This window comes from Haemaphysalis longicornis, unplaced genomic scaffold, assembly GCF_048455015.1.
Source record: "Haemaphysalis longicornis isolate Haplotype H1 unplaced genomic scaffold, Haemaphysalis longicornis Haplotype H1 scaffold_13, whole genome shotgun sequence".
Lineage (NCBI taxonomy): Eukaryota > Metazoa > Arthropoda > Arachnida > Ixodida > Ixodidae > Haemaphysalis > Haemaphysalis longicornis.
The window spans coordinates 30,711,328-30,725,617 of NW_027526233.1; positions in this window are offsets into that span (position 1 = coordinate 30,711,328).

Consider the following 14,290-nt stretch of genomic DNA (forward strand, 5'->3'; position numbering starts at 1 on the left):
GCGGGTTAACCTTCAGCAAATTTTTAAATGTCTCAGTTGTGCGGCCACCTTCAATGGGTTTATTAGCGCGTTGAACTACGAAAATATTCCACTATGCACCCAGTTACCTGGTATTAGGTTTGCATTTACTTCATCCATTCCTGCGGCAACTAAGGGTACATTTTCACAAGCACACGATGTCTTACACTTGATCTCTAGTCTTATACATACATTATTTAGTGCCGAAACGTACGAACATTACTTCTGCAAATCGTGCGTTTGCTAGGTCGTACTCTTCTCTCTTTTCCAGCGGTGTCATCTCGGTTAGGCATTCATAGCAGATACGAAAGCCTACATGATTTGTGAACAGCGCAGGTAGTAGCGTCCTTAAATCGTCGTTTGTGTCTTCGGACAATTGACCCACCCGGCTATTCATATTCCATGCCATTTGTGTGCATCTGACACCAACATAAATAAATATTTTGAAAGGAATAGCTCACCACAAATAATTGTTGCTTTCACAGAAATACAGAAGATACTTGTTAATGAAAGACACAAAACAACGCATGCACAAAATTTCTCGTAACATAGGTGTTTATAAACATTCAAAGATTCAAAGATTCAGATTTTATTTCCTCAGAAGAACGAGGAGGCAAGCTGGGACTAAAGGCTACAAAGCCTGACAGAGGCCCCCGCCCCCTTTGGTTCAGTACAATGATGAGGCAAACTCAAACAAGGTACAAATTCTAATGTCAGTTCCAAACACTGTACTGCAGTTTTGGGGCTGCGACTCCCTGCTATCCAATTTAGTGTGTGTAAAATAGGGGGCTCGCTACTGTGGGGCCGACTAACACTTTTGCCGCCGTTTTGTAATGGCCCATCGTTTTGAACTTCGAGAGCAGCGGAGGAGATACAATCGTTGGATGGCCCACTGTTCATATTTCTTCTGCCTGAAGAAATGAATACGCGGAGCAGGTATTTGACAAAATTCGGAAAACAACGACGGGTGCCGCCTGCAGGACGCATGGCGGCGGAGAACAAAATCGTCAGCTGTTAATTTTTTTTTGACAGTGGGATCGATGTGTGTCGATTGTAGAAGACGGGGCAAACCAGAGCGCGCCACTCTCGTTTCCTTTCTTGTCTGCTGTCGGGCCGCTTATCTGCTATCAGGCCGATGCCCCGCGCTTCAACCCAGTCATACGCATCACAAGCTTTGTGCAATGTCATCGAATGCGGCGCGCGTCAAATTGAACTAGAAATTTATCGCGGCATTCCAGAAGCATCCCGTGAGGTTTGAGAGGGGATGTGTGGGGAAAATACTGAATATAAAAAAGGAACCAAAATCGGGGACTTTATGTCGCAATGGCTGATTGAAAAGCAGAGCTTTTCGCGTTCTTCTCGTCCGCCTAAGCTCATCTCGACAGGAGGCTAAACACTTATGCTCCTGACACGCACATCGCGTACCTTCCAGGAGACCACCAGCTCATCAGATCTTACGTCATCACCATGCCCATCCCACCCCTTACGACGCGCCTACTCTCCAGGGCAGCTACACCGTGCCGCGCCTCTGATGCACAGCTGTCCCTATCCCCCACTGCCCGGGTCACTTCTCATACATCATTCTTTGTGTGTCATTCTTCATTCCCCCTCCTCGTGAATAGTCTCGCGCAGCTCTTGCTTCCAACCGCATCGCTTAGCCTTCCCCCTCTCTGTTTAGTTCATTTGAGTTTTCCAGTGTGCGTCTTTTTGTTTATTTTTTTATTCTTGCTCTGCCTGGAACCGCACCCACGAAATCTCTGTCGTTTCTGTGCTTTTTTTTTTTGTCTGGCACACGCTGGGGCCACCTTTTACTGTGAACGATCGGAACGGGCAGACCTCCAACTTACGAAACTCGGCTGTCTGCTCTGCTTTTGCGGGGGAAAGAAAAAGCTGCGTGTGTGTTGTCTTTGGCTTGGCTACCCTGTCCGCTTCTCCCCTTTCATGCTTCATTTTTTTTCTGATGGTTAATAGTCAACCTTTGCGTAGTTCGACACAAAAAAGGGAGACGACGGAGAGCATTTATCCCAAAATAGAGCGCGATATCCCCGAATGCGTAGCGCTGCTGAGTACGAGAAAGCGGGTTTGATTCCCTGCAGCAGCGCGGCCGCTTTTCTTATGGAAGCGGAAAGCAAAAACGCCCGTGTGTACGACATTTCTCAGGGAGCCAAATTAATACCGGGGGCCAAAGATTCCCAGGGGGTCAAAATTATCGGGAGCCCTGCACTAGGGTGCGCCTCATCGCCTGTGAAGCGTGGACACGTTAAACCTTACAACCAATCAATTCGCGTTGATGGTGACATTAGAGCCAACCCAACGGCTTACAGGTAAAATTCCCGATGGCATTAGGTATTTCCTAAACTGCGCATATTTAATCACAGCAAATGTAGGGAGCAAGCAGCGCCTATATAAAAAACAGCAGTAAAAGAAGAGGAAAAAATAAGTACAAGAAAATTATACAGATGTGTGGGTTTGTGAGGGGGCTATGCCTTTTTCTAATCAAAAGAGTGGTAAGAAACAAGCATTCGAAGTGTAGAAAAAAGGAAAAAATATGCAAAGATAGAAATAAAATAAACAAAGTGAAAAAGAAAAATAGGCGAGGAGGAGAAACGAAAAAATAAAAGAACGAATAAGCAACATCCAAAAAAGACTAAAATAAAAGAGGAAGAAGAAGAGCAACAGAAACAAATACGAAAACCAACCCAAACCCAGTGGGCGTGAAACGCCGTACTATGACCAGAGACGTGACAAATTCACTAAAAAACATAACTCAACATCGAAGCCGGTAAAATAGCCGACGTAGCAGTAGCAAGACCTTTTTTTCTGTGGCAGGGAGGCACGGACAACAGAAAACATTATCAACTGCGTCATAAAGAAGAAAATATAGCCACGTTTGCAGGTATACACGCACATCCGCATAAGTATATATGAGCGGATACGTAAACACAGTGACCATATTTTGTCAGCCTACACCTACCAGCCTGCTCTTACGGAGTATTATTGTGGCTATAGCAGCAGGTGCATTTTGCGTGTAACAAAAAAAGATGCCTTATCTCTTGATCAAAAAAGTACTGCTCCTTCTGAAGGTGTAACACACCGTCTATTTTACGAAACTTACTTCACGTTTTTTACAATGAGGTTTGATGCACCAAGTTCAATGTTTTAAGTTACCGTTTTTGGCCTCGCACACCACAATTGTATGCACCGTGGTAGCAATGTGCACTCCTGGTTTTTATTCTCAGACACGCGAAATTCTTGCACTGTCAATTACATTCACTGCCCCTTGATATAGTCAAGCTGCTAGAACTAACGATGAGTCAATAATGTGAAACTCGCTTTTCTAATGGCTTTGTTCTGGGGCTTTGGATTGTGTTCGTCGCGGAGATACTTTTATGAGCCGAGCATAGTTTCTTACTGGATTGCGCTGCCACAAAATAACAAGAAATAACAGGTGTTGAACACTGTGATCATCTTGACAGTATTCGATAACCTCAAACGAAGCGCATTAATTTCTGAGCTGATTACATCGACAGTGATCGAGTGCCTGCCCGAGTGTATCAACTTGAAGTCGAAAGCCATACAACCAGGCAATGTCAGAAAGTAGAAGGTCGCCCAAGAGAGAACTGTTGACAGCTTCTGGAGTGGCCCAAAAGATTATGTCAGTCTGCCTTTCCCGTGTCGGTGCTGAAGCGTTGGGGAGCTGCCGAATTCGTGCTAGCCGCTATTCTTACGACAGCTCTTATCTCAAAAGAGACGCCGAATATACGAAATCGAAATGCACAGAGGTAGGATCACAGCAGGTTCTTTGCTGTATCTCCCACGTGCGCCTGTATGTCATGTCACGGCTTTCATTGCTATGGCAAAATATAGTTTTTGTTGGTACTGTTCCAAGCGAAAGTGGCAAGATTACTTGCAAACCTTCGGCCTCTTTGTTTTATACTGCCTGACTGGGAAAGTTTTCTTAAGCTATCGAAACTGCAAGTTGGTGATTGTGCTCCAAAAAATCAACCTGTGTCCCTCGAGTTATGAAGCCCACGTCTATCCGATTGCAGCATTCAGACACCGCTTTCATATGCAGAGCGTTGAATGTGAGACTTGCACTGCGTTGTTGAACGGACACCGGTCCTGCTAAGGCGCACTGAATGCCGTGATATGAGCGGCAAATTTGAAATAGGCGGCCTGCATATTCATACCCCTGTCACGCAACGCCCTTCGCTTGGACGCTGTAGTTGATAGGCCGCACTAAGAGCTGGGAGACGAGCGGCTGATTTGAAAGTTGCCGAGAACTACAGCGTAAAACCAGACACGCCAGCGGTAGTGAAGCTTGATGTGATGGTGTATTTTTCTATGTGATGGGCGTAATTCGTTATTGTGTCCGTGCGCGGGAGTGTGGGCGTGCGGGTGTGCGTGAGCGTGTGCGTGTTCTCGTGCGTGTGCGCGCGTGCGTGTGCGTGTGTGTGCGTGCGTGTGTGTGTGCATGTGCGCGTGTGTGTGTGCATGTGCGTGTGTGCGGGTGCCTGTGAGTGTGTGTGCATTCGTGCGTGTGCGTATGTGCGCCTGCGTGCACGCGTGTTTGCGTGTGGGCGTGTGTGTGACTTTCTTTAAAGATCAAGCCAAGTAAGCTTGAAGGATGTTTTGCTTGTAGTACGGACAGGGGTTTGGTTGCGGTTGAATTGGTAGCGGTTTCGGATAGGTTAATCGTTGTTTCAGGGTATTGAGTTTGTTTTGGCTTGTATTGACGGTGTCAGTAGCTTGTCACCCAGTGGTGTGCCCTTTTGAAGGGGTGGTTAGTTTTTTATGAGCGCTTAGAAGAGCCAACTTTTAACGAGTCTCCAGCATAATACAGCGACTGACTATTACACGTCGTTTACAATATTGTTACACGACACGCCAGGACTACTTCACTTCATAAGCAAATCCTCCCCACTAGCTGCACGGCCGATGAAGAAGGGCTCCGCGCTCTCCCGTGAACCGCCGGAAGTCCTGCGAATAAACTCTACTTCGCCTCCTACTCGCCTACTCATTCGCTTAACAGTATTGGTAAGGTGCGGGGTAGTCGTCGAAATTGTCGGCTTCGTACGTAGTCGCTGATAATGAAAGCCCCGAAAGGCAGTTAGCGACGGTGTGACGATGGACGCTTTTGTAGGATGCAACAAAGTCGTATTCTTGGAGTCTGAGAGACCAGCGGGCGAACCACCCGGATTGATCACGAAGTCCAACCTACCAACACAGTGAATGATGATCCGTGACAATCGTAAAAGGACGTCTGTAAATGTTAGGGCGAAACTTCTGCACAGTGAAGATAACTGCCAAACATTCCTGCTCGGTCACAGCAGAGTTTCTTTCTGACTTGCTGAGTCTGCGGCTGGCATAGGTGATGACATGTTGGTCCCCTTGATGTCTCTGCACGAGTACTGCTCCGAGGCCGATGCCGCTGGCATCGGTATGCACTTTGGTCGAAGCAGATAGGTGGAAGTGGCGAAGTATTGGGCCAGAAGTGAGCAAAAACGTAAGTTGGAAAAATGAGTCCTCGGGCTCTGGCGTCCAGTTGAAAGCCACATTCTTGCGCACAAGATCGGACAGAGCAGCAGCCAGCTGTGCAGAATTAGGCACAAACCGGCGGAAATAGGAGCATAGCCCCAAGAAACTTCGAAGGTCACGCACAGACTGGGGCGGCTTGAAATGGCTGGCGGCTGCGATGTTCTCCGGGTCAGGTTTAACGTCGTGTTTGACGACTGGGTGGCCCAAAACTTGTAGTTGCCGCTCGCCTAAGTGGCACTTTTTCGAATTCAACACAAGACCGGCGTTTCGTAGGCAGTTAAGGACAGTGTCAAGGCGTGTGTAAAATAATGTAAAAGTACGGCCGAAAAATGCCACATCGTCAAGGAAGCACAAGCAAATCAACCACTTTAAGCATCGCAAAATTTTCGCCATGAACTTCTCAAGTGTAGCTGGAGTGTCACAGAGGCCAAGCGGCATGATATTGAACACGAGCAGTTCGTTGGGGGTAGCAAAAGCCGTTTTCTCTTTGTGGGCTCGATCCACCCGAATTTGCCAGTAACCAGATCTTAGGTCGACCGACGAAAAATACGAATCAGAGTGGAGGCAGTCGATGACGTCGTCTCTTTGTGGTAGTGGGTAGACGTTTTCTTTGTGATGGCGTTCAGGCGCCTGGAACAACACAAAATCGCCAGGAGCCATTCTTCTTCTTTACGAGAATCACCGCTGCTGCCCATGGGCTAGCTTATTCCTGCACAACACCCTTTTGCAGCATTTCGTTGACCTGGTACGCAGTCTTGCTTCTCTCGCTCGGAGAAACCCGGTAAGGTTTCTGTCGCACTGGCCGGGAGGATCCGGTATCCATGCTGTGTCGCGAGCGTCAAGACGGGATGTCGATCTTGGCGTGTCTTTTGGGAGAAGTCAAACATGGCTGGAGAAGACAGGAGCTAGTGTCTCCCTCTCGGTAAAAGAAACACCCTTGTTTATCATTCACAGGAATTTGCCATCGAGCGTAGCCCAGCTCCCACCAGAATCACAATTTTCTACGCTCACTGCTGCCAGGGATACTCTCACATCTTTTTCAAAAGCCGCTAGCTTCATTCCCCACGGAAAAACAGTACCAGCCGCTGAGGAGTTAACGGCCCATAAAAAGCTACGCTTACCCTTTACCGAAATCAAACAATGCGGTAACAAAACATCTTTCTTGATGCAGTTTGAAGCAATAGGTTCAGCTATGGCGCTAAAGGAAGGCTCCTGGCGATTTTGTGTTGATTAAAGGCGCGTGAACGCAATCTCAAAAAATGACGTGGCGGTTCACCGGTCAGCAAGGAGCAACTATCCATTCCGCCTGAAAAGCGATTGTTTGCTTCTTCATCGGCCAGGCAATTGGCACGGAGCATATTCCCATAAAGTGAAAGTCGTGACGTGTCTTGTAATAATATATATTACCTGGTGGTTGCAGCTTTCTTCGACAAATTTTATGGACGTATTCTTTTCGGGTGGTTTGTCATTTGTCGTCTTCAGTGTTTTTTTTAAAGAGGGAAATTTTATTGCAACTAAGAGTTCTTCGTACAAACTATTTACAAAGCTTTCTTTGAGGCGCTACTTACGTGTTTGCGTTGCGCTAGCTAGCATCGCAGGCGGTAATTCCCGCCTCTCCAGACTCAACTCCACGGAGGCGACAAAGCGAAAACGCACACACAAGGAACTGATCTAAACTCGGGTGCTGTTGTCGTACAAAAAAAAACGAGCCTGCGAGAAATCCGTAGCGTACGTGAACCATGAGGCGTTAATAAAACTATTCTGGCACACAAAAAGCGTCTCCGCGTTGCTTGGGGGTTAGCTGAGTTTGCGACGATTTCAATTAGGTCTTGCAGTGCGTCCTCGGGCGGAATCCTGTGTATTACTCCTTTACAGGTGTCTTCCTGGAAGGCCACATAAGGGAGGGTGCTGTAGGCGCGATTCGCAATGTTTAGTTCACACACCACGCTGTATGTTTTTGCCAGCTCTAGTCTTGGGGTGCTCATAACAAACACGTTTCTGGCCGCGTTAGGACGGAGGATATCTTGTGCGCCTTGAAGTTTGGTGAGCCCAGCAGCAACGAGGGCTGCCCGGCCTGTGGAGCAGTGGGGCATAGGGCTGATGTCTGTCCATATCCGACAATCAGCATCTGCCAGGGATTTTGGCGGCACACCTCGGAAGAGAACCCAGATCTGTGCACACCTAACTACCCACTCGATAAGGGAGACACCCGTTTTCGAAACAAACGCTGTACGCGAGGCTTCGAGCCACCGTTTTTTCCGAGAAAGCCATCCAAGATCCGGATACCAAGGCAAGATGGTACCGAGCATACGTCAGCTCCCCGCGGGAAGACAGCGCTGCCAGGCTTCCGCAAGCTGCGGGCCACTGCTGATCCACCTACTTGCACGGAGGAGCAACGTGGCGCCACCCGGGAACAGAGCCCTGCGTACGGATGCAAGCATCCCTCCCAGAAGATCAACAATTCAATTTCCGCAAAGGTGTGCTAGGCTGAGATGGTAGCTCCCCGAACATGACCACCATCACCATATAGCAAGGTAGCGGAACTTAAACAGCTCCTATTCAACACCCTGTAAGGAAACGGAAAGCTTAGCGCCCAGGTAGATGAACTGCAAAAACAGATAGCCCCACTCCCCAGTGCAAACGTGGGCGATAACAATGGCCTCATAGAAAGCGATACCAACTCCCACATGAAACGCGAAGTCGTCTTTGCATCACGTTCCCTCCACAGTCACCCTAAAGAGGAATCGGACTGTAGCACCATCTACGTCACAAGAGTGGATTTCATTGCAGGCATTGAGAAAATTTTAACGAATTAAGGAGGCCGTGAGCCCTAGCTACAAACCATTTCAAGCGCGGGCTGATCTTATCAATGCACTAAATCAACAATAAGGAACGCCGTGAGGCAAGAGCGAAGGCTCTTGCCAAAAAACACACACCGGGGTGTCCTGGGGTATACATCGATGCCGCCCTATATCAAGGCAGGAACGCATCGTTACTAGCGGTGGTCGACTCCAAGGGGAGCCCCATCGCTACAGCATCTGTAAGCTGCACGCCCTACAAAGAAACAGAGAAAATGGCAATCGATCTAGAACCTTGGCCACCCCGTCACAAGGTCCCACACCTTATAGCCGAACCTTCTTAATCATCTGGCCACCGGCACGTTCTCGCTTGGTGGAAAATGAGCGAGCCAATGAGACTGCTCGAGATATGGTTAACCCAGACCCTCTAAGGACCTCTGAAGATAGCCCGCAACCTTTTGGTTATAAGGCACGCCTTCTTACTTTCGGGGAGATCAATGACCATTTCCGCCAGGATCGGACCGTTTTTCCGCCCCCGCATCCATCGCTCAGTCGAAGCCATGCAGTCCTTCTCAGGCAGCTGAAAACATTATCCTTCCCCACTCAACATCTCACATCCATCATGTATACTGTGGAATATACGGACGCTTGCCCCTTGTGTTCTGTGGAACAACCATCACTTCACCATATGATTTGGTCATGTCCAGTAACACCCGCATCACATTGAAGAAATCATATCGTCATTCATAACACATCCCTACAGACTGGAAAGCTGCCATCTCTAGCCCAGCTCCCCGTTTGCAAGAAGCCATCGCCCAGTTGGCTGAAGACTCCGGGCTCCCAAAACACCAGGAACGCCGCTGTCTGGTTTACTGAGGGAACAGCTCAGTGGCGCAATCACCAGAACGCCTGGCGAAATAAAGTTATTACTACTACTACTACTACTACTCTCCCCGCTATATAGGGGTCATTGCTATTTTTCACCCGAACCTGTACCGGACTCCGTTTGAGATGGTAACTGATCACAATGCATGGTGCTCGCTTGCAGATTTGATGACCATCTGCACGCCTTGTGTGGGATAGCTTGCACGTTTGACACTGTGTTACCGCGGCCTACAAATCTAGCATTAAACGCTCGGCCGCGGACTGCGTGTCGCTGGTGTCGTTTGCAAAAAAGCAGAAAACTGGTTCGAAAGGGCCATAAACGTACTCGCTTCCACCGCAATATTCGTGGGCAGACCTCCCCTGAACAATCCAAAGGTGCAGGGGTCTAATGGTCTCAATTAAAGAACACAAACAATTTGCGAAACAATGTTTGTTGTGCGTAATATCACCTCGATTCCTCACAAATGTTCTAGTAGAATACAAGGCTTATTGCAATCAAAATTATTGCAATCAAAACAACAATAGAGATGCTTAGGATTTCGGATGGTTCCTTACACGCCCGTGTGATCCTGAAGAGCATAATCATAGACACCCTATCCCGCAGTTGTCAGGTCACGAGTCGTGTTAACCTATTCTTATCATCCTCACCGCGAGTAACGTTTACTTACCGGCCCAGATACCACCAATAAATGGGCAGAACTAAAAGGGGCCTCCATTTTACCCGGATTTTTTATGACATCCTACCATTTTCCTGGCCGAAACACCTGCACATTCTTAGAGATAATCGGAAACTTACCTGGGACGTCGCAACAAACTCTAAACAGTATAACAGATCAAACAAATGAAGAACTAAATCTAAGTTCTAAATGAAGAACTAAGAACTAAATCAAGAACAAAAATTGAGATCAACATCATTTGAGTGCCCGACCTTGTCCGACTCCCCGTAAACGAGGCAGCCCATTTGGCCCCAAGCATTTAGAAGGGGGGCTTAAGGGAGCGGGACGCACTTAGAGTTCGATCATGATTCTGATTTACACGGAACAGCTGTAAAGCTGCACTAAAACGAGTTTCTAGACACCCTATGTATTGTACAGGAATGTCGACGTCGCACTCTCTTTCTCTCTAGCAAGCTTGTTTCAGAATACTAGTGACGCTTACACACTTTTCCCCTGCTAAACGACAAAAGAGTTTTCGTTCCAATCGTAGTGAACGCGTGCATTTCCCCGGTGTAATTCCCTGTAATAAAGAATACATTCCTTAAGAATTCCCTTGATTTGAAGACGAACGACAAATTCCCCGCAATACCATTCCTGCAAGTTACAACAAACATCCCGTAATCTTATGTACCACCTCCTCTGGAAACTCATATAAACGAGCCATCCTAGGACACTCCCCGGTGCAAACCACCATTTTCCCTCGCAAATGTACATCGATAGTGCCCAGAAACGAAACCTTCTCGTTTCAACTGCTAAAACAAAATCCAAATCCTTATTCGCTCGGAGGCTTAAAGTCTCGTATGTGAGCAGCGGCTCCGTGATGATGGGCGTCGGATTGCTAAAAAAAAATTTTTCAAGCACTCAAGTGTTAAAAAGAAGCTGCAAAAAAGAGGGCGAAGGCACTGGCGGTGCTGTGAAAAATGAAATGTGAATTATGTTACTTTGCTCACTGCGCTGGTACTATTATTGTGGTGTAACGTTTGTTCGTATCCTGAGTTAGAAAGACGGGTGTGAAACGCTTACGATGTCATCGGCCGGCGTACCTAAATACTACTTGGCGCTAAGCAACAACAAAACGTGGGCAGTATACTTTCGCCGGTAAATGACAACGCTTCCCCAAAAATAATGATTGCGAAATGAAATTTTGCTGCAAAAAAGAAATTAACCGCCCACGTGTACATTCAACAATCTATTGGATTTGTGGTCACGCCAGCTTTACAGAACTTCTGTGTCCGGATTTCAGTGATTGACATTTGTCGTTGCTGAATGAAGAGGGGTTTTTTTGAGAAGTCGTCCATGGTTTCACGAATTACGTGAGCTCCTGGTTAGCTTCCGATTCAACGGCCGGGAAGAAATGGCTCAGTGAGAAAGCTGCTGCTGTACGACATGGGATCGCCAAAAAAACATTTTCGCCAGACTCGTTTTTAAAAAGCAACCCCCCCCCCCCCCCCCCCGCGGTGGTTCAGTGGCTAAAGTGTTGCACTGCTGAGCACGAGGTCACGTGGTCGATTCCCGGCCGCGGAGATCGCTTTTCTGATTGAGGCAAAAATAAAATAAAACGCCCGTGTGTACGAGATTTTGGCGCACGTTAAAGGTTCCGACGTGGTCAAAATAAATCCGGAGCCCTTCCCTACGGCGCGCCTCGTCGCCTGCGTTGCCTCGGCACGTAAACCCTTCAATCAATCAATCAAAAAACAGCAAACCTTGTTTTTGTACTCGAAATCACACAGGATGTTGCTATTACACTGAAGTTTTTTTAACACTGCTTCATTTCCTTCGTGGCACTCCACAGCATTCGTTGTACTTGCCATTTTAAATATCGGAGGTTTTCCTTGCGCAACGAAATAATCAAAAACTCAAAAGATTTGGTTCTTTAGTGCATGTTGGTGTAGTCAGCCGCCCTCTATAACACTGAAAAATGTTGGAGCACAAGCACACATAGACACTAACTTCTTACATTATTAAAACAGGTGGCATGCCATATCTATCCTAACCACTTTCAGTACACACAATACGCACGCGTTAGGCAAAACTTACATACATAACTAACAGAACAAAAGTTATTGAACGGAAAGTAAACGCACATATGGCTTCATGAGTGGCCGTTCAAAAGATGCAAAAAGCGCTGAAGAATGAAGAGATAAAGGTATAACGACGAATGTCCAGAACGTCCACACAATGGGAAAGTGACAGTTGGACCCTCTGTTGATCTGGTGTGGAGCTTTCTCTTGTAAAGCTTTGCGGCTGCGCCCGGCATCACTTGATCAGCGTTTTGGAGGGCTCATTTTCAAGCTCCACCACCTTTTTCGCAATCGCCCGGTGTTAACTGTTCGGCCCTCTCGCTAACTTCAACTCTCAGGGCGGCTTCTATTGCACAAGCGCGAAGGGCACACCATGCTTTTGTTTGGTCGTCTCCCCGACTGGGGAAGAAGATTGCAACCCTCAGTGTTTCTCGACACCCCACTTCAGATGTGCTACTTTAGACAACAATGCAGAGCGGTACCACCTGTTTCTGGGGACACCGTGGAAAGGTTTTTTATTTCGTCCTTTGAACAATATTGATTTAGCAGTCGGAGAGGAGATCAGCGCTTTCTAGAAATACGTCTCCGTGCCTGTTTGAACTGTCGTATCAACACAACCGGTGTTTATTTCCACCTCATTGTTGGTATAACGCTGAGGTAAAAATGAAGCACCTCCACACGTAGTCAACTCTTCTCTCGAAGACAACTCTTCTCTTCACGATACAAAAACAATGACCAAAAATGTTTTTCCATGTGCTATCTGTAAATTAACTGGTTCTATGACGTTAAAGACTGCTCTAGACTGCTCTAATCTAAGAATTTTAGCAGGATGTAAGCTTAACCACGTCATTCTTTTAGTTCAGTTTTTAGACTGTTTTTCTGCTCTGGGTTCCTACGACGCTACCACGGACCACAGAACGATACAGAACACATCTCATGCAACGGGTGAACGACACATAATTTCCTTGGTCTGCCCTCAATCCCACGCTACCTGTACTTCTGTCTATAATGGCTGCGATGTACCTTTCGGCATATCTGTCAGTCCTCATGGATTTCTACTATCACGGGCGCTACCATGGATCACCCAATTGTAGTAGAAGCACGGACAGTGATGTCAGGACTCAAGAGTCCAGAGTCACTGCACTCAACAGCCCACTTCAGTGGGCAAGACGGCAGCGCCAGGGCCGTCGCAACGCTGAACCGCTTCATTCGTTTTCTTTTTGTGCAGGTCGGTTACCGTAAGAACGCATATTGCATTACAATTGACAATCCTTCTCTGTTGTTTATGCATTGCCCACATTTCGTGCTTCCACAGGATGTATTCTGTAAGTCGCGTGCTGTTAAACGTTAAAGTGGAACTTAATCTTGGGCCCCCAAAACTTGCTCCTTCCAGTTCGGAACAGACCACTGATGTTCGTTTGAGTTGCTCTAAAGCTGATATTATAGTGGTTCAAAAAAATGTTGCTCCATCTAGCTCTTTTCTAGATCAACCGACAAATGCTGGTATGTGCTGCTAATGGCCAGAATCAGGTGGCTCGGGATATTGCCCCTATCAAGAATTTGAGAAGTCGGTGAACTACCGTCTTGACGCACCCGAACAACTGTAACACTCTCGAATCCTACTCAACAGAAAATGGCTCTCAAACCTGTGCTACACTCTGACGTTAAAAATTAAGAATGAGGTAGCCTAGGGGCGTGGTAAACACACTCATGTTTTAAAACGATGACTGGTAAGCGGGTCTGATTGTGATAATACATTTTGTATGGTGTTGACGAAATAGCGAAAATAAGAAATCTCTATTAGCTAGTGTTGCAAAGGTTTTTTCGGATAAGCTCAAACTTGAATGGCTCAAAATAGATCGCTACCATTGTATTGGCGAACCAGGTGATGGCTGCTGCCATCACCTTATTAAATTCTCGCGTTGCGTTGACAAGTGGAAGATCATGCAGCAAGCTTCAAGAACTATGGGTTCGAAGTTTTCTCTAGAAGAAAACTATTGTGCAAGGGTACGTCCAATTCGTGAAAAAAAACAGTGGTGCCAGTCCTCCGTCTAACAAAAATGGTTCTCTCGCAAAATATAGCTACGACCATGCCTTCACTGATGCCGCACGCTACAGCTTAACCGACGTTTACAATTCCATCGTTAGGGATCCTCATTTTAAGGCAAACACGTGTTAGCCACGTGTGGCTGTCTTCAGTTCTGCGCCCAGTGATCACAACACCGAAGGTTCATTCGAACCTGCTAAGGGTTAGACATCCCGCGAGTCTGTCTCAATTCTGTTGATGTGCTAATCCTCCCAAACGCTAACTCCA